Source organism: Scomber japonicus, chromosome 22 (genome assembly GCF_027409825.1).
Source record: "Scomber japonicus isolate fScoJap1 chromosome 22, fScoJap1.pri, whole genome shotgun sequence".
NCBI classification, from domain to species: Eukaryota; Metazoa; Chordata; class Actinopteri; order Scombriformes; family Scombridae; genus Scomber; species Scomber japonicus.
Genome location: NC_070599.1, coordinates 350,652 through 366,336, shown reverse-complemented (window position 1 = coordinate 366,336; position 15,685 = coordinate 350,652). Strand labels below are relative to the sequence as shown.

Below are 15,685 nucleotides of genomic sequence, written 5' to 3'. Positions count from 1 at the left end.
ACAACTATTCCTATCAAAGTACTGTTAAAGGATAGCATGTGTTTGATGGCTGAGACACCATTATCCGCCACTCAGCTGGTGTGAGCAACTGTCAGTGGTGTCACAGCATGTTTAAATGGGCTTTCTGCGGCCTGTTTCGTCACTTACGGCCATACCACCCTGAACACGCCCGATCTCGTCTGATCTCGGAAGCTAAGCAGGGTCGGGCCTGGTTAGTACTTGGATGGGAGACCGCCTGGGAATACCAGGTGCTGTAAGCTTTTTTTCCCTCTCAGCTGTCACCAAAGGAGGGCGCTGTTGCTCCATCACCGCACACAGGGCTTTGAGGAACAAAAGCTACAATCATTCCAGCTGTGTCTGAATGCACGCCAGAGAGGTGGCACTGAGACGCCTCACTTTCCAAGCAGTTTTTAGGGTTCCAGTTCTCACTGTTACAGCCTGTAAAAAGCCTGCAATCATCCCGCATGTACACAAATGGCCTGAGAAACAAGGTTGCAGTCCTTCCAGCTGTGTGTTTCTCCGCAGAAAAAAAACAACTATTCCTATCAAAGTACTGTTAAAGGATAGCATGTGTTTGATGGCTGAGACACCATTATCCGCCACTCAGCTGGTGTGAGCAACTGTCAGTGGTGTCACAGCATGTTTAAATGGGCTTTCTGCGGCCTGTTTCGTCGCTTACGGCCATACCACCCTGAACACGCCCGATCTCGTCTGATCTCGGAAGCTAAGCAGGGTCGGGCCTGGTTAGTACTTGGATGGGAGACCGCCTGGGAATACCAGGTGCTGTAAGCTTTTTTTCCCTCTCAGCTGTCACCAAAGGAGGGCGCTGTTGCTCCATCACCGCACACAGGGCTTTGAGGAACAAAAGCTGCAATCATTCCAGCTGTGTCTGAATGCACGCCAGAGAGGTGGCACTGAGACGCCTCACTTTCCAAGTAGTTTTTAGGGTTCCAGTTCTCACTGTTACAGCCTGTAAAAAGCCTGCAATCATCCCGCATGTACACAAATGGCCTGAGAAACAAGGTTGCAGTCCTTCCAGCTGTGTGTTTCTCCGCAGAAAAAAAACAAGTATTCCTATCAAAGTACTGTTAAAGGATAGCATGTGTTTGATGGCTGAGACACCATTATCCGCCACTCAGCTGGTGTGAGCAACTGTCAGTGGTGTCACAGCATGTTTAAATGGGCTTTCTGCGGCCTGTTTCGTCGCTTACGGCCATACCACCCTGAACACGCCCGATCTCGTCTGATCTCGGAAGCTAAGCAGGGTCGGTCCTGGTTAGTACTTGGATGGGAGACCGCCTGGGAATACCAGGTGCTGTAAGCTTTTTTTCCCTCTCAGCTGTCACCAAAGGAGGGCGCTGTTGCTCCATCACCGCACACAGGGCTTTGAGGAACAAAAGCTGCAATCATTCCAGCTGTGTCTGAATGCACGCCAGAGAGGTGGCACTGAGACGCCTCACTTTCCAAATAGTTTTTAGGGTTCCAGTTCTCACTGTTACAGCCTGTAAAAAGCCTGCAATCATCCCGCATGTACACAAATGGCCTGAGAAACAAGGTTGCAGTCCTTCCAGCTGTGTGTTTCTCCGCAGAAAAAAAACAACTATTCCTATCAAAGTACTGTTAAAGGATAGCATGTGTTTGATGGCTGAGACACCATTATCCGCCACTCAGCTGGTGTGAGCAACTGTCAGTGGTGTCACAGCATGTTTAAATGGGCTTTCTGCGGCCTGTTTCCCCTTCATACGGCCATACCACCCTGAACAAGCCCGAACTCGTCTGATCTCGGAAGCTAAGCAGGGTCGGGCCTGGTTAGTACTTGGATGGGAGACCGCCTGGGAATACCAGGTGCTGTAAGATTTTTTCCCTCTTAGCTGTCACCAAAGGAGGGCGCTGTTGCTCCATCACCGCACACAGGGCTTTGAGGAACAAAAGCTGCAATCATTCCAGCTGTGTCTGAATGCACGCCAGAGAGGTGGCACTGAGACGCCTCACTTTCCAAGTAGTTTTTAGGGTTCCAGTTCTCACTGTTACAGCCTGTAAAAAGCCTGCAATCATCCCGCATGTACACAAATGGCCTGAGAAACAAGGTTGCAGTCCTTCCAGCTGTGTGTTTCTCCGCAGAAAAAAAAAACTATTCCTATCAAAGTACTGTTAAAGGATAGCATGTTTTTGATGGCTGAGACACCATTATCCGCCACTCAGCTGGTGTGAGCAACTGTCAGTGGTGTCACAGCATGTTTAAATGGGCTTTCTGCGGCTTGTTTCGTCGCTTACGGCCATACCACCCTGAACACGCCCGATCTCGTCTGATCTCGGAAGCTAAGCAGGGTCGGGCCTGGTTAGTACTTGGATGGGAGACCGCCTGGGAATACCAGGTGCTGTAAGCTTTTTTTCCCTCTCAGCTGTCACCAAAGTAGGGCGCTGTTGCTCCATCACCGCACACAGGGCTTTGAGGAACAAAAGCTACAATCATTCCAGCTGTGTCTGAATGCACGCCAGAGAGGTGGCACTGAGACGCCTCACTTTCCAAGTAGTTTTTAGGGTTCCAGTTCTCACTGTTACAGCCTGTAAAAAGCCTGCAATCATCCCGCATGTACACAAATGGCCTGAGAAACAAGGTTGCAGTCCTTCCAGCTGTGTGTTTCTCCGCAGAAAAAAAACAACTATTCCTATCAAAGTACTGTTAAAGGATAGCATGTGTTTGATGGCTGAGACACCATTATCCGCCACTCAGCTGGTGTGAGCAACTGTCAGTGGTGTCACAGCATGTTTAAATGGGCTTTCTGCGGCCTGTTTCGTCGCTTACGGCCATACCACCCTGAACACGGCCGATCTCGTCTGATCTCGGAAGCTAAGCAGGGTCGGGCCTGGTTAGTACTTGGATGGGAGACCGCCTGGGAATACCAGGTGCTGTAAGCTTTTTTTCCCTCTCAGCTGTCACCAAAGGAGGGCGCTGTTGCTCCATCACCGCACACAGGGCTTTGAGGAACAAAAGCTGCAATCATTCCAGCTGTGTCTGAATGCACGCCAGAGAGGTGGCACTGAGACGCCTCACTTTCCAAGTAGTTTTTTGGGTTCCAGTTCTCACTGTTACAGCCTGTAAAAAGCCTGCAATCATCCCGCATGTACACAAATGGCCTGAGAAACAAGGTTGCAGTCCTTCCAGCTGTGTGTTTCTCCGCAGAAAAAAAACAACTATTCCTATCAAAGTACTGTTAAAGGATAGCATGTGTTTGATGGCTGAGACACCATTATCCGCCACTCAGCTGGTGTGAGCAACTGTCAGTGGTGTCACAGCATGTTTAAATGGGCTTTCTGCGGCCTGTTTCGTCGCTTACGGCCATACCACCCTGAACACGCCCGATCTCGTCTGATCTCGGAAGCTAAGCAGGGTCGGGCCTGGTTAGTACTTGGATGGGAGACCGCCTGGGAATACCAGGTGCTGTAAGCTTTTTTTCCCTCTCAGCTGTCACCAAAGGAGGGCGCTGTTGCTCCATCACCGCACACAGGGCTTTGAGGAACAAAAGCTGCAATCATTCCAGCTGTGTCTGAATGCACGCCAGAGAGGTGGCACTGAGACGCCTCACTTTCCAAGTAGTTTTTAGGGTTCCAGTTCTCACTGTTACAGCCTGTAAAAAGCCTGCAATCATCCCGCATGTACACAAATGGCCTGAGAAACAAGGTTGCAGTCCTTCCAGCTGTGTGTTTCTCCGCAGAAAAAAAACAACTATTCCTATCAAAGTACTGTTAAAGGATAGCATGTGTTTGATGGCTGAGACACCATTATCCGCCACTCAGCTGGTGTGAGCAACTGTCAGTGGTGTCACAGCATGTTTAAATGGGCTTTCTGCGGCCTGTTTCCCCTTCATACGGCCGTACCACCCTGAACAAGCCCGAACTCGTCTGATCTCGGAAGCTAAGCAGGGTCGGGCCTGGTTAGTACTTGGATGGGAGACCGCCTGGGAATACCAGGTGCTGTAAGATTTTTTCCCTCTTAGCTGTCACCAAAGGAGGGCGCTGTTGCTCCATCACCGCACACAGGGCTTTGAGGAACAAAAGCTGCAATCATTCCAGCTGTGTCTGAATGCACGCCAGAGAGGTGGCACTGAGACGCCTCACTTTCCAAGTAGTTTTTAGGGTTCCAGTTCTCACTGTTACAGCCTGTAAAAAGCCTGCAATCATCCCGCATGTACACAAATGGCCTGAGAAACAAGGTTGCAGTCCTTCCAGCTGTGTGTTTCTCCGCAGAAAAAAAAAACTATTCCTATCAAAGTACTGTTAAAGGATAGCATGTTTTTGATGGCTGAGACACCATTATCCGCCACTCAGCTGGTGTGAGCAACTGTCAGTGGTGTCACAGCATGTTTAAATGGGCTTTCTGCGGCCTGTTTCGTCGCTTACGGCCATACCACCCTGAACACGCCCGATCTCGTCTGATCTCGGAAGCTAAGCAGGGTCGGGCCTGGTTAGTACTTGGATGGGAGACCGCCTGGGAATACCAGGTGCTGTAAGCTTTTTTTCCCTCTCAGCTGTCACCAAAGGAGGGCGCTGTTGCTCCATCACCGCACACAGGGCTTTGAGGAACAAAAGCTGCAATCATTCCAGCTGTGTCTGAATGCACGCCAGAGAGGTGGCACTGAGACGCCTCACTTTCCAAGTAGTTTTTAGGGTTCCAGTTCTCACTGTTACAGCCTGTAAAAAGCCTGCAATCATCCCGCATGTACACAAATGGCCTGAGAAACAAGGTTGCAGTCCTTCCAGCTGTGTGTTTCTCCGCAGAAAAAAAACAACTATTCCTATCAAAGTACTGTTAAAGGATAGCATGTGTTTGATGGCTGAGACACCATTATCCGCCACTCAGCTGGTGTGAGCAACTGTCAGTGGTGTCACAGCATGTTTAAATGGGCTTTCTGCGGCCTGTTTCCCCTTCATACGGCCGTACCACCCTGAACAAGCCCGAACTCGTCTGATCTCGGAAGCTAAGCAGGGTCGGGCCTGGTTAGTACTTGGATGGGAGACCGCCTGGGAATACCAGGTGCTGTAAGATTTTTTCCCTCTTAGCTGTCACCAAAGGAGGGCGCTGTTGCTCCATCACCGCACACAGGGCTTTGAGGAACAAAAGCTGCAATCATTCCAGCTGTGTCTGAATGCACGCCAGAGAGGTGGCACTGAGACGCCTCACTTTCCAAGTAGTTTTTAGGGTTCCAGTTCTCACTGTTACAGCCTGTAAAAAGCCTGCAATCATCCCGCATGTACACAAATGGCCTGAGAAACAAGGTTGCAGTCCTTCCAGCTGTGTGTTTCTCCGCAGAAAAAAAAAACTATTCCTATCAAAGTACTGTTAAAGGATAGCATGTTTTTGATGGCTGAGACACCATTATCCGCCACTCAGCTGGTGTGAGCAACTGTCAGTGGTGTCACAGCATGTTTAAATGGGCTTTCTGCGGCTTGTTTCGTCGCTTACGGCCATACCACCCTGAACACGCCCGATCTCGTCTGATCTCGGAAGCTAAGCAGGGTCGGGCCTGGTTAGTACTTGGATGGGAGACCGCCTGGGAATACCAGGTGCTGTAAGCTTTTTTTCCCTCTCAGCTGTCACCAAAGGAGGGCGTTGTTGCTCCATCACCGCACACAGGGCTTTGAGGAACAAAAGCTACAATCATTCCAGCTGTGTCTGAATGCACGCCAGAGAGGTGGCACTGAGACGCCTCACTTTCCAAGTAGTTTTTAGGGTTCCAGTTCTCACTGTTACAGCCTGTAAAAAGCCTGCAATCATCCCGCATGTACACAAATGGCCTGAGAAACAAGGTTGCAGTCCTTCCAGCTGTGTGTTTCTCCGCAGAAAAAAAACAACTATTCCTATCAAAGTACTGTTAAAGGATAGCATGTGTTTGATGGCTGAGACACCATTATCCGCCACTCAGCTGGTGTGAGCAACTGTCAGTGGTGTCACAGCATGTTTAAATGGGCTTTCTGCGGCCTGTTTCGTCGCTTACGGCCATACCACCCTGAACACGCCCGATCTCGTCTGATCTCGGAAGCTAAGCAGGGTCGGGCCTGGTTAGTACTTGGATGGGAGACCGCCTGGGAATACCAGGTGCTGTAAGCTTTTTTTCCCTCTCAGCTGTCACCAAAGGAGGGCGCTGTTGCTCCATCACCGCACACAGGGCTTTGAGGAACAAAAGCTGCAATCATTCCAGCTGTGTCTGAATGCACGCCAGAGAGGTGGCACTGAGACGCCTCACTTTCCAAGTAGTTTTTAGGGTTCCAGTTCTCACTGTTACAGCCTGTAAAAAGCCTGCAATCATCCCGCATGTACACAAATGGCCTGAGAAACAAGGTTGCAGTCCTTCCAGCTGTGTGTTTCTCCGCAGAAAAAAAACAACTATTCCTATCAAAGTACTGTTAAAGGATAGCATGTGTTTGATGGCTGAGACACCATTATCCGCCACTCAGCTGGTGTGAGCAACTGTCAGTGGTGTCACAGCATGTTTAAATGGGCTTTCTGCGGCCTGTTTCGTCGCTTACGGCCATACCACCCTGAACACGCCTGATCTCGTCTGATCTCGGAAGCTAAGCAGGGTCGGGCCTGGTTAGTACTTGGATGGGAGACCGCCTGGGAATACCAGGTACTGTAAGCTTTTTTTCCCTCTCAGCTGTCACCAAAGGAGTGCGCTGTTGCTCCATCACCGCACACAGGGCTTTGAGGAACAAAAGCTGCAATCATTCCAGCTGTGTCTGAATGCACGCCAGAGAGGTGGCACTGAGACGCCTCACTTTCCAAGTAGTTTTTAGGGTTCCAGTTCTCACTGTTACAGCCTGTAAAAAGCCTGCAATCATCCCGCATGTACACAAATGGCCTGAGAAACAAGGTTGCAGTCCTTCCAGCTGTGTGTTTCTCCGCAGAAAAAAAACAACTATTCCTATCAAAGTACTGTTAAAGGATAGCATGTGTTTGATGGCTGAGACACCATTATCCGCCACTCAGCTGGTGTGAGCAACTGTCAGTGGTGTCACAGCATGTTTAAATGGTCTTTCTGCGGCCTGTTTCGTCGCTTACGGCCATACCACCCTGAACACGCCCGATCTCGTCTGATCTCGGAAGCTAAGCAGGGTCGGGCCTGGTTAGTACTTGGATGGGAGACCGCCTGGGAATACCAGGTGCTGTAAGATTTTTTCCCTCTCAGCTGTCACCAAAGGAGGGCGCTGTTGCTCCATCACTGCACACAGGGCTTTGAGGAACAAAAGCTGCAATCATTTCAGCTGTGTCTGAATGCACGCCAGAGAGGTGGCACTGAGACGCCTCACTTTCCAAGTAGTTTTTAGGGTTCCAGTTCTCACTGTTACAGCCTGTAAAAAGCCTGCAATCATCCCGCATGTACACAAATGGCCTGAGAAACAAGGTTGCAGTCCTTCCAGCTGTGTGTTTCTCCGCAGAAAAAAAAAACTATTCCTATCAAAGTACTGTTAAAGGATAGCATGTGTTTGATGGCTGAGACACCATTATCCGCCACTCAGCTGGTGTGAGCAACTGTCAGTGGTGTCACAGCATGTTTAAATGGGCTTTCTGCGGCTTGTTTCGTCGCTTACGGCCATACCACCCTGAACACGCCCGATCTCGTCTGATCTCGGAAGCTAAGCAGGGTCGGGCCTGGTTAGTACTTGGATGGGAGACCGCCTGGGAATACCAGGTGCTGTAAGCTTTTTTTCCCTCTCAGCTGTCACCAAAGGAGTGCGCTGTTGCTCCATCACCGCACACAGGGCTTTGAGGAACAAAAGCTGCAATCATTCCAGCTGTGTCTGAATGCACGCCAGAGAGGTGGCACTGAGACGCCTCACTTTCCAAGTAGTTTTTAGGGTTCCAGTTCTCACTGTTACAGCCTGTAAAAAGCCTGCAATCATCCCGCATGTACACAAATGGCCTGAGAAACAAGGTTGCAGTCCTTCCAGCTGTGTGTTTCTCCGCAGAAAAAAAACAACTATTCCTATCAAAGTACTGTTAAAGGATAGCATGTGTTTGATGGCTGAGACACCATTATCCGCCACTCAGCTGGTGTGAGCAACTGTCAGTGGTGTCACAGCATGTTTAAATGGTCTTTCTGCGGCCTGTTTCGTCGCTTACGGCCATACCACCCTGAACACGCCCGATCTCGTCTGATCTCGGAAGCTAAGCAGGGTCGGGCCTGGTTAGTACTTGGATGGGAGACCGCCTGGGAATACCAGGTGCTGTAAGCTTTTTTTCCCTCTCAGCTGTCACCAAAGGAGGGCGCTGTTGCTCCATCACCGCACACAGGGCTTTGAGGAACAAAATCTGCAATCATTCCAGCTGTGTCTGAATGCACGCCAGAGAGGTGGCACTGAGACGCCTCACTTTCCAAGTAGTTTTTAGGGTCCCAGTTCTCATTGTTACAGCCTGTAAAAAGCCTGCAATCATCCCGCATGTACACAAATGGCCTGAGAAACAAGGTTGCAGTCCTTCCAGCTGTGTGTTTCTCTGCAGAAAAAAAACAACTATTCCTATCAAAGTACTGTTAAAGGATAGCATGTGTTTGATGGCTGAGACACCATTATCCGCCACTCAGCTGGTGTGAGCAACTGTCAGTGGTGTCACAGCATGTTTAAATGGGCTTTCTGCGGCCTGTTTCGTCGCTTACGGCCATACCACCCTGAACACGCCCGATCTCGTCTGATCTCGGAAGCTAAGCAGGGTCGGGCCTGGTTAGTACTTGGATGGGAGACCGCCTGGGAATACCAGGTGCTGTAAGCTTTTTTTCCCTCTCAGCTGTCACCAAAGGAGTGCGCTGTTGCTCCATCACCGCACACAGGGCTTTGAGGAACAAAAGCTGCAATCATTCCAGCTGTGTCTGAATGCACGCCAGAGAGGTGGCACTGAGACGCCTCACTTTCCAAGTCGTTTTTAGGGTTCCAGTTCTCACTGTTACAGCCTGTAAAAAGCCTGCAATCATCCCGCATGTACACAAATGGCCTGAGAAACAAGGTTGCAGTCCTTCCAGCTGTGTGTTTCTCCGCAGAAAAAAAACAACTATTCCTATCAAAGTACTGTTAAAGGATAGCATGTGTTTGATGGCTGAGACACCATTATCCGCCACTCAGCTGGTGTGAGCAACTGTCAGTGGTGTCACAGCATGTTTAAATGGGCTTTCTGCGGCCTGTTTCGTCGCTTACGGCCATACCACCCTGAACACGCCCGATCTCGTCTGATCTCGGAAGCTAAGCAGGGTCGGGCCTGGTTAGTACTTGGATGGGAGACCGCCTGGGAATACCAGGTGCTGTAAGCTTTTTTTCCCTCTCAGCTGTCACCAAAGGAGGGCGCTGTTGCTCCATCACCGCACACAGGGCTTTGAGGAACAAAAGCTGCAATCATTCCAGCTGTGTCTGAATGCACGCCAGAGAGGTGGCACTGAGACGCCTCACTTTCCAAGTCGTTTTTAGGGTTCCAGTTCTCACTGTTACAGCCTGTAAAAAGCCTGCAATCATCCCGCATGTACACAAATGGCCTGAGAAACAAGGTTGCAGTCCTTCCAGCTGTGTGTTTCTCCGCAGAAAAAAAACAACTATTCCTATCAAAGTACTGTTAAAGGATAGCATGTGTTTGATGGCTGAGACACCATTATCCGCCACTCAGCTGGTGTGAGCAACTGTCAGTGGTGTCACAGCATGTTTAAATGGGCTTTCTGCGGCCTGTTTCGTCGCTTACGGCCATACCACCCTGAACACGCCCGATCTCGTCTGATCTCGGAAGCTAAGCAGGGTCGGGCCTGGTTAGTACTTGGATGGGAGACCGCCTGGGAATACCAGGTGCTGTAAGCTTTTTTTCCCTCTCAGCTGTCACCAAAGGAGGGCGCTGTTGCTCCATCACCGCACACAGGGCTTTGAGGAACAAAAGCTGCAATCATTCCAGCTGTGTCTGAATGCACGCCAGAGAGGTGGCACTGAGACGCCTCACTTTCCAAGTAGTTTTTAGGGTTCCAGTTCTCACTGTTACAGCCTGTAAAAAGCCTGCAATCATCCCGCATGTACACAAATGGCCTGAGAAACAAGGTTGCAGTCCTTCCAGCTGTGTGTTTCTCCGCAGAAAAAAAAAACTATTCCTATCAAAGTACTGTTAAAGGATAGCATGTGTTTGATGGCTGAGACACCATTATCCGCCACTCAGCTGGTGTGAGCAACTGTCAGTGGTGTCACAGCATGTTTAAATGGGCTTTCTGCGGCCTGTTTCCCCTTCATACGGCCATACCACCCTGAACAAGCCCGAACTCGTCTGATCTCGGAAGCTAAGCAGGGTCGGGCCTGGTTAGTACTTGGATGGGAGACCGTCTGGGAATACCAGGTGCTGTAAGATTTTTTCCCTCTCAGCTGTCACCAAAGGAGGGCGCTGTTGCTCCATCACCGCACACAGGGCTTTGAGGAACAAAAGCTGCAATCATTCCAGCTGTGTCTGAATGCACGCCAGAGAGGTGGCACTGAGACGCCTCACTTTCCAAGTAGTTTTTAGGGTTCCAGTTCTCACTGTTACAGCCTGTAAAAAGCCTGCAATCATCCCGCATGTACACAAATGGCCTGAGAAACAAGGTTGCAGTCCTTCCAGCTGTGTGTTTCTCCGCAGAAAAAAAACAACTATTCCTATCAAAGTACTGTTAAAGGATAGCATGTGTTTGATGGCTGAGACACCATTATCCGCCACTCAGCTGGTGTGAGCAACTGTCAGTGGTGTCACAGCATGTTTAAATGGGCTTTCTGATGCCTTTTTCCCCTTCATACGGCCATACCACCCTGAACAAGCCCGAACTCGTCTGATCTCAGAAGGTAAGCAGGGTCGGGCCTGGTTAGTACTTGGATGGGAGACCGTCTGGGAATACCAGGTGCTGTAAGATTTTTTCCCTCTCAGCTGTCACCAAAGGAGGGCGCTGTTGCTCCATCACCGCACACAGGGCTTTGAGGAACAAAAGCTGCAATCATTCCAGCTGTGTCTGAATGCACGCCAGAGAGGTGGCACTGAGACGCCTCACTTTCCAAGTAGTTTTTAGGGTTCCAGTTCTCACTGTTACAGCCTGTAAAAAGCCTGCAATCATCCCGCATGTACACAAATGGCCTGAGAAACAAGGTTGCAGTCCTTCCAGCTGTGTGTTTCTCCGCAGAAAAAAAACAACTATTCCTATCAAAGTACTGTTAAAGGATAGCATGTGTTTGATGGCTGAGACACCATTATCCGCCACTCAGCTGGTGTGAGCAACTGTCAGTGGTGTCACAGCATGTTTAAATGGGCTTTCTGCGGCCTGTTTCCCCTTCATACGGCCGTACCACCCTGAACAAGCCCGAACTCGTCTGATCTCGGAAGCTAAGCAGGGTCGGGCCTGGTTAGTACTTGGATGGGAGACCGCCTGGGAATACCAGGTGCTGTAAGATTTTTTCCCTCTTAGCTGTCACCAAAGGAGGGCGCTGTTGCTCCATCACCGCACACAGGGCTTTGAGGAACAAAAGCTGCAATCATTCCAGCTGTGTCTGAATGCACGCCAGAGAGGTGGCACTGAGACGCCTCACTTTCCAAGTAGTTTTTAGGGTTCCAGTTCTCACTGTTACAGCCTGTAAAAAGCCTGCAATCATCCCGCATGTACACAAATGGCCTGAGAAACAAGGTTGCAGTCCTTCCAGCTGTGTGTTTCTCCGCAGAAAAAAAAAACTATTCCTATCAAAGTACTGTTAAAGGATAGCATGTTTTTGATGGCTGAGACACCATTATCCGCCACTCAGCTGGTGTGAGCAACTGTCAGTGGTGTCACAGCATGTTTAAATGGGCTTTCTGCGGCCTGTTTCGTCGCTTACGGCCATACCACCCTGAACACGGCCGATCTCGTCTGATCTCGGAAGCTAAGCAGGGTCGGGCCTGGTTAGTACTTGGATGGGAGACCGCCTGGGAATACCAGGTGCTGTAAGCTTTTTTTCCCTCTCAGCTGTCACCAAAGGAGGGCGCTGTTGCTCCATCACCGCACACAGGGCTTTGAGGAACAAAAGCTGCAATCATTCCAGCTGTGTCTGAATGCACGCCAGAGAGGTGGCACTGAGACGCCTCACTTTCCAAGTAGTTTTTAGGGTTCCAGTTCTCACTGTTACAGCCTGTAAAAAGCCTGCAATCATCCCGCATGTACACAAATGGCCTGAGAAACAAGGTTGCAGTCCTTCCAGCTGTGTGTTTCTCCGCAGAAAAAAAAAACTATTCCTATCAAAGTACTGTTAAAGGATAGCATGTGTTTGATGGCTGAGACACCATTATCCGCCACTCAGCTGGTGTGAGCAACTGTCAGTGGTGTCACAGCATGTTTAAATGGGCTTTCTGCGGCCTGTTTCCCCTTCATACGGCCATACCACCCTGAACAAGCCCGAACTCGTCTGATCTCGGAAGCTAAGCAGGGTCGGGCCTGGTTAGTACTTGGATGGGAGACCGTCTGGGAATACCAGGTGCTGTAAGATTTTTTCCCTCTCAGCTGTCACCAAAGGAGGGCGCTGTTGCTCCATCACCGCACACAGGGCTTTGAGGAACAAAAGCTGCAATCATTCCAGCTGTGTCTGAATGCACGCCAGAGAGGTGGCACTGAGACGCCTCACTTTCCAAGTAGTTTTTAGGGTTCCAGTTCTCACTGTTACAGCCTGTAAAAAGCCTGCAATCATCCCGCATGTACACAAATGGCCTGAGAAACAAGGTTGCAGTCCTTCCAGCTGTGTGTTTCTCCGCAGAAAAAAAACAACTATTCCTATCAAAGTACTGTTAAAGGATAGCATGTGTTTGATGGCTGAGACACCATTATCCGCCACTCAGCTGGTGTGAGCAACTGTCAGTGGTGTCACAGCATGTTTAAATGGGCTTTCTGATGCCTTTTTCCCCTTCATACGGCCATACCACCCTGAACAAGCCCGAACTCGTCTGATCTCAGAAGGTAAGCAGGGTCGGGCCTGGTTAGTACTTGGATGGGAGACCGTCTGGGAATACCAGGTGCTGTAAGATTTTTTCCCTCTCAGCTGTCACCAAAGGAGGGCGCTGTTGCTCCATCACCGCACACAGGGCTTTGAGGAACAAAAGCTGCAATCATTCCAGCTGTGTCTGAATGCACGCCAGAGAGGTGGCACTGAGACGCCTCACTTTCCAAGTAGTTTTTAGGGTTCCAGTTCTCACTGTTACAGCCTGTAAAAAGCCTGCAATCATCCCGCATGTACACAAATGGCCTGAGAAACAAGGTTGCAGTCCTTCCAGCTGTGTGTTTCTCCGCAGAAAAAAAACAACTATTCCTATCAAAGTACTGTTAAAGGATAGCATGTGTTTGATGGCTGAGACACCATTATCCGCCACTCAGCTGGTGTGAGCAACTGTCAGTGGTGTCACAGCATGTTTAAATGGGCTTTCTGCGGCCTGTTTCCCCTTCATACGGCCGTACCACCCTGAACAAGCCCGAACTCGTCTGATCTCGGAAGCTAAGCAGGGTCGGGCCTGGTTAGTACTTGGATGGGAGACCGCCTGGGAATACCAGGTGCTGTAAGATTTTTTCCCTCTTAGCTGTCACCAAAGGAGGGCGCTGTTGCTCCATCACCGCACACAGGGCTTTGAGGAACAAAAGCTGCAATCATTCCAGCTGTGTCTGAATGCACGCCAGAGAGGTGGCACTGAGACGCCTCACTTTCCAAGTAGTTTTTAGGGTTCCAGTTCTCACTGTTACAGCCTGTAAAAAGCCTGCAATCATCCCGCATGTACACAAATGGCCTGAGAAACAAGGTTGCAGTCCTTCCAGCTGTGTGTTTCTCCGCAGAAAAAAAAAACTATTCCTATCAAAGTACTGTTAAAGGATAGCATGTTTTTGATGGCTGAGACACCATTATCCGCCACTCAGCTGGTGTGAGCAACTGTCAGTGGTGTCACAGCATGTTTAAATGGGCTTTCTGCGGCCTGTTTCGTCGCTTACGGCCATACCACCCTGAACACGGCCGATCTCGTCTGATCTCGGAAGCTAAGCAGGGTCGGGCCTGGTTAGTACTTGGATGGGAGACCGCCTGGGAATACCAGGTGCTGTAAGCTTTTTTTCCCTCTCAGCTGTCACCAAAGGAGGGCGCTGTTGCTCCATCACCGCACACAGGGCTTTGAGGAACAAAAGCTGCAATCATTCCAGCTGTGTCTGAATGCACGCCAGAGAGGTGGCACTGAGACGCCTCACTTTCCAAGTAGTTTTTTGGGTTCCAGTTCTCACTGTTACAGCCTGTAAAAAGCCTGCAATCATCCCGCATGTACACAAATGGCCTGAGAAACAAGGTTGCAGTCCTTCCAGCTGTGTGTTTCTCCGCAGAAAAAAAACAACTATTCCTATCAAAGTACTGTTAAAGGATAGCATGTGTTTGATGGCTGAGACACCATTATCCGCCACTCAGCTGGTGTGAGCAACTGTCAGTGGTGTCACAGCATGTTTAAATGGGCTTTCTGCGGCCTGTTTCGTCGCTTACGGCCATACCACCCTGAACACGCCCGATCTCGTCTGATCTCGGAAGCTAAGCAGGGTCGGGCCTGGTTAGTACTTGGATGGGAGACCGCCTGGGAATACCAGGTGCTGTAAGCTTTTTTTCCCTCTCAGCTGTCACCAAAGGAGGGCGCTGTTGCTCCATCACCGCACACAGGGCTTTGAGGAACAAAAGCTGCAATCATTCCAGCTGTGTCTGAATGCACGCCAGAGAGGTGGCACTGAGACGCCTCACTTTCCAAGTAGTTTTTTGGGTTCCAGTTCTCACTGTTACAGCCTGTAAAAAGCCTGCAATCATCCCGCATGTACACAAATGGCCTGAGAAACAAGGTTGCAGTCCTTCCAGCTGTGTGTTTCTCCGCAGAAAAAAAACAACTATTCCTATCAAAGTACTGTTAAAGGATAGCATGTGTTTGATGGCTGAGACACCATTATCCGCCACTCAGCTGGTGTGAGCAACTGTCAGTGGTGTCACAGCATGTTTAAATGGGCTTTCTGCGGCCTGTTTCGTCGCTTACGGCCATACCACCCTGAACACGCCCGATCTCGTCTGATCTCGGAAGCTAAGCAGGGTCGGGCCTGGTTAGTACTTGGATGGGAGACCGCCTGGGAATACCAGGTGCTGTAAGCTTTTTTTCCCTCTCAGCTGTCACCAAAGGAGGGCGCTGTTGCTCCATCACCGCACACAGGGCTTTGAGGAACAAAAGCTGCAATCATTCCAGCTGTGTCTGAATGCACGCCAGAGAGGTGGCACTGAGACGCCTCACTTTCCAAGTAGTTTTTAGGGTTCCAGTTCTCACTGTTACAGCCTGTAAAAAGCCTGCAATCATCCCGCATGTACACAAATGGCCTGAGAAACAAGGTTGCAGTCCTTCCAGCTGTGTGTTTCTCCGCAGAAAAAAAACAACTATTCCTATCAAAGTACTGTTAAAGGATAGCATGTTTTTGATGGCTGAGACACCATTATCCGCCACTCAGCTGGTGTGAGCAACTGTCAGTGGTGTCACAGCATGTTTAAATGGGCTTTCTGCGGCTTGTTTCGTCGCTTACGGCCATACCACCCTGAACACGCCCGATCTCGTCTGATCTCGGAAGCTAAGCAGGGTCGGGCCTGGTTAGTACTTGGATGGGAGACCGCCTGGGAATACCAGGTGCTGTAAGCTTTTTTT

General features: G+C 50.0%; 30 non-coding genes across 30 annotated transcripts; all 30 read left to right on the top strand.

Annotated features, from left to right (window-relative positions):
* Nucleotides 1-141: 141 nt before the first annotated feature.
* On the top strand, nucleotides 142-260 carry LOC128384603 (5S ribosomal RNA). The gene has a single exon (XR_008324342.1). It is a non-coding gene; the product is annotated as a 5S ribosomal RNA (ribosomal RNA).
* Nucleotides 261-673: 413 nt separating this feature from the next.
* On the top strand, nucleotides 674-792 carry LOC128384859 (5S ribosomal RNA). Its single transcript, XR_008324588.1, has one exon. It is a non-coding gene; the product is annotated as a 5S ribosomal RNA (ribosomal RNA).
* A 413-nt stretch (nucleotides 793-1,205) lies between these two features.
* On the top strand, nucleotides 1,206-1,324 carry LOC128384672 (5S ribosomal RNA). Its single transcript, XR_008324410.1, has one exon. It is a non-coding gene; the product is annotated as a 5S ribosomal RNA (ribosomal RNA).
* A 414-nt stretch (nucleotides 1,325-1,738) lies between these two features.
* LOC128384790 (5S ribosomal RNA) lies at nucleotides 1,739-1,857 on the top strand. Its single transcript, XR_008324528.1, has one exon. It is a non-coding gene; the product is annotated as a 5S ribosomal RNA (ribosomal RNA).
* Nucleotides 1,858-2,268: 411 nt separating this feature from the next.
* On the top strand, nucleotides 2,269-2,387 carry LOC128384847 (5S ribosomal RNA). The gene has a single exon (XR_008324578.1). It is a non-coding gene; the product is annotated as a 5S ribosomal RNA (ribosomal RNA).
* A 413-nt stretch (nucleotides 2,388-2,800) lies between these two features.
* LOC128384699 (5S ribosomal RNA) lies at nucleotides 2,801-2,919 on the top strand. The gene has a single exon (XR_008324438.1). It is a non-coding gene; the product is annotated as a 5S ribosomal RNA (ribosomal RNA).
* A 413-nt stretch (nucleotides 2,920-3,332) lies between these two features.
* Nucleotides 3,333-3,451, top strand: LOC128384840 (5S ribosomal RNA). Its single transcript, XR_008324572.1, has one exon. It is a non-coding gene; the product is annotated as a 5S ribosomal RNA (ribosomal RNA).
* A 414-nt stretch (nucleotides 3,452-3,865) lies between these two features.
* On the top strand, nucleotides 3,866-3,984 carry LOC128384817 (5S ribosomal RNA). The gene has a single exon (XR_008324554.1). It is a non-coding gene; the product is annotated as a 5S ribosomal RNA (ribosomal RNA).
* A 411-nt stretch (nucleotides 3,985-4,395) lies between these two features.
* On the top strand, nucleotides 4,396-4,514 carry LOC128384839 (5S ribosomal RNA). Its single transcript, XR_008324570.1, has one exon. It is a non-coding gene; the product is annotated as a 5S ribosomal RNA (ribosomal RNA).
* A 414-nt stretch (nucleotides 4,515-4,928) lies between these two features.
* Nucleotides 4,929-5,047, top strand: LOC128384816 (5S ribosomal RNA). Its single transcript, XR_008324553.1, has one exon. It is a non-coding gene; the product is annotated as a 5S ribosomal RNA (ribosomal RNA).
* A 411-nt stretch (nucleotides 5,048-5,458) lies between these two features.
* LOC128384838 (5S ribosomal RNA) lies at nucleotides 5,459-5,577 on the top strand. The gene has a single exon (XR_008324569.1). It is a non-coding gene; the product is annotated as a 5S ribosomal RNA (ribosomal RNA).
* Nucleotides 5,578-5,990: 413 nt separating this feature from the next.
* Nucleotides 5,991-6,109, top strand: LOC128384837 (5S ribosomal RNA). Its single transcript, XR_008324568.1, has one exon. It is a non-coding gene; the product is annotated as a 5S ribosomal RNA (ribosomal RNA).
* Nucleotides 6,110-6,522: 413 nt separating this feature from the next.
* On the top strand, nucleotides 6,523-6,641 carry LOC128384732 (5S ribosomal RNA). Its single transcript, XR_008324471.1, has one exon. It is a non-coding gene; the product is annotated as a 5S ribosomal RNA (ribosomal RNA).
* Nucleotides 6,642-7,054: 413 nt separating this feature from the next.
* Nucleotides 7,055-7,173, top strand: LOC128384664 (5S ribosomal RNA). The gene has a single exon (XR_008324403.1). It is a non-coding gene; the product is annotated as a 5S ribosomal RNA (ribosomal RNA).
* Nucleotides 7,174-7,584: 411 nt separating this feature from the next.
* Nucleotides 7,585-7,703, top strand: LOC128384826 (5S ribosomal RNA). The gene has a single exon (XR_008324563.1). It is a non-coding gene; the product is annotated as a 5S ribosomal RNA (ribosomal RNA).
* Nucleotides 7,704-8,116: 413 nt separating this feature from the next.
* LOC128384814 (5S ribosomal RNA) lies at nucleotides 8,117-8,235 on the top strand. Its single transcript, XR_008324551.1, has one exon. It is a non-coding gene; the product is annotated as a 5S ribosomal RNA (ribosomal RNA).
* A 413-nt stretch (nucleotides 8,236-8,648) lies between these two features.
* Nucleotides 8,649-8,767, top strand: LOC128384801 (5S ribosomal RNA). The gene has a single exon (XR_008324539.1). It is a non-coding gene; the product is annotated as a 5S ribosomal RNA (ribosomal RNA).
* Nucleotides 8,768-9,180: 413 nt separating this feature from the next.
* Nucleotides 9,181-9,299, top strand: LOC128384789 (5S ribosomal RNA). The gene has a single exon (XR_008324527.1). It is a non-coding gene; the product is annotated as a 5S ribosomal RNA (ribosomal RNA).
* A 413-nt stretch (nucleotides 9,300-9,712) lies between these two features.
* LOC128384776 (5S ribosomal RNA) lies at nucleotides 9,713-9,831 on the top strand. Its single transcript, XR_008324515.1, has one exon. It is a non-coding gene; the product is annotated as a 5S ribosomal RNA (ribosomal RNA).
* A 413-nt stretch (nucleotides 9,832-10,244) lies between these two features.
* Nucleotides 10,245-10,363, top strand: LOC128384809 (5S ribosomal RNA). The gene has a single exon (XR_008324547.1). It is a non-coding gene; the product is annotated as a 5S ribosomal RNA (ribosomal RNA).
* A 413-nt stretch (nucleotides 10,364-10,776) lies between these two features.
* On the top strand, nucleotides 10,777-10,895 carry LOC128384829 (5S ribosomal RNA). Its single transcript, XR_008324567.1, has one exon. It is a non-coding gene; the product is annotated as a 5S ribosomal RNA (ribosomal RNA).
* Nucleotides 10,896-11,308: 413 nt separating this feature from the next.
* LOC128384815 (5S ribosomal RNA) lies at nucleotides 11,309-11,427 on the top strand. Its single transcript, XR_008324552.1, has one exon. It is a non-coding gene; the product is annotated as a 5S ribosomal RNA (ribosomal RNA).
* A 411-nt stretch (nucleotides 11,428-11,838) lies between these two features.
* LOC128384698 (5S ribosomal RNA) lies at nucleotides 11,839-11,957 on the top strand. The gene has a single exon (XR_008324437.1). It is a non-coding gene; the product is annotated as a 5S ribosomal RNA (ribosomal RNA).
* Nucleotides 11,958-12,370: 413 nt separating this feature from the next.
* LOC128384808 (5S ribosomal RNA) lies at nucleotides 12,371-12,489 on the top strand. The gene has a single exon (XR_008324546.1). It is a non-coding gene; the product is annotated as a 5S ribosomal RNA (ribosomal RNA).
* A 413-nt stretch (nucleotides 12,490-12,902) lies between these two features.
* On the top strand, nucleotides 12,903-13,021 carry LOC128384828 (5S ribosomal RNA). Its single transcript, XR_008324565.1, has one exon. It is a non-coding gene; the product is annotated as a 5S ribosomal RNA (ribosomal RNA).
* A 413-nt stretch (nucleotides 13,022-13,434) lies between these two features.
* Nucleotides 13,435-13,553, top strand: LOC128384812 (5S ribosomal RNA). The gene has a single exon (XR_008324550.1). It is a non-coding gene; the product is annotated as a 5S ribosomal RNA (ribosomal RNA).
* A 411-nt stretch (nucleotides 13,554-13,964) lies between these two features.
* LOC128384697 (5S ribosomal RNA) lies at nucleotides 13,965-14,083 on the top strand. Its single transcript, XR_008324436.1, has one exon. It is a non-coding gene; the product is annotated as a 5S ribosomal RNA (ribosomal RNA).
* Nucleotides 14,084-14,496: 413 nt separating this feature from the next.
* On the top strand, nucleotides 14,497-14,615 carry LOC128384764 (5S ribosomal RNA). The gene has a single exon (XR_008324503.1). It is a non-coding gene; the product is annotated as a 5S ribosomal RNA (ribosomal RNA).
* Nucleotides 14,616-15,028: 413 nt separating this feature from the next.
* LOC128384751 (5S ribosomal RNA) lies at nucleotides 15,029-15,147 on the top strand. Its single transcript, XR_008324490.1, has one exon. It is a non-coding gene; the product is annotated as a 5S ribosomal RNA (ribosomal RNA).
* Nucleotides 15,148-15,560: 413 nt separating this feature from the next.
* Nucleotides 15,561-15,679, top strand: LOC128384739 (5S ribosomal RNA). The gene has a single exon (XR_008324477.1). It is a non-coding gene; the product is annotated as a 5S ribosomal RNA (ribosomal RNA).
* Nucleotides 15,680-15,685: the final 6 nt, after the last annotated feature.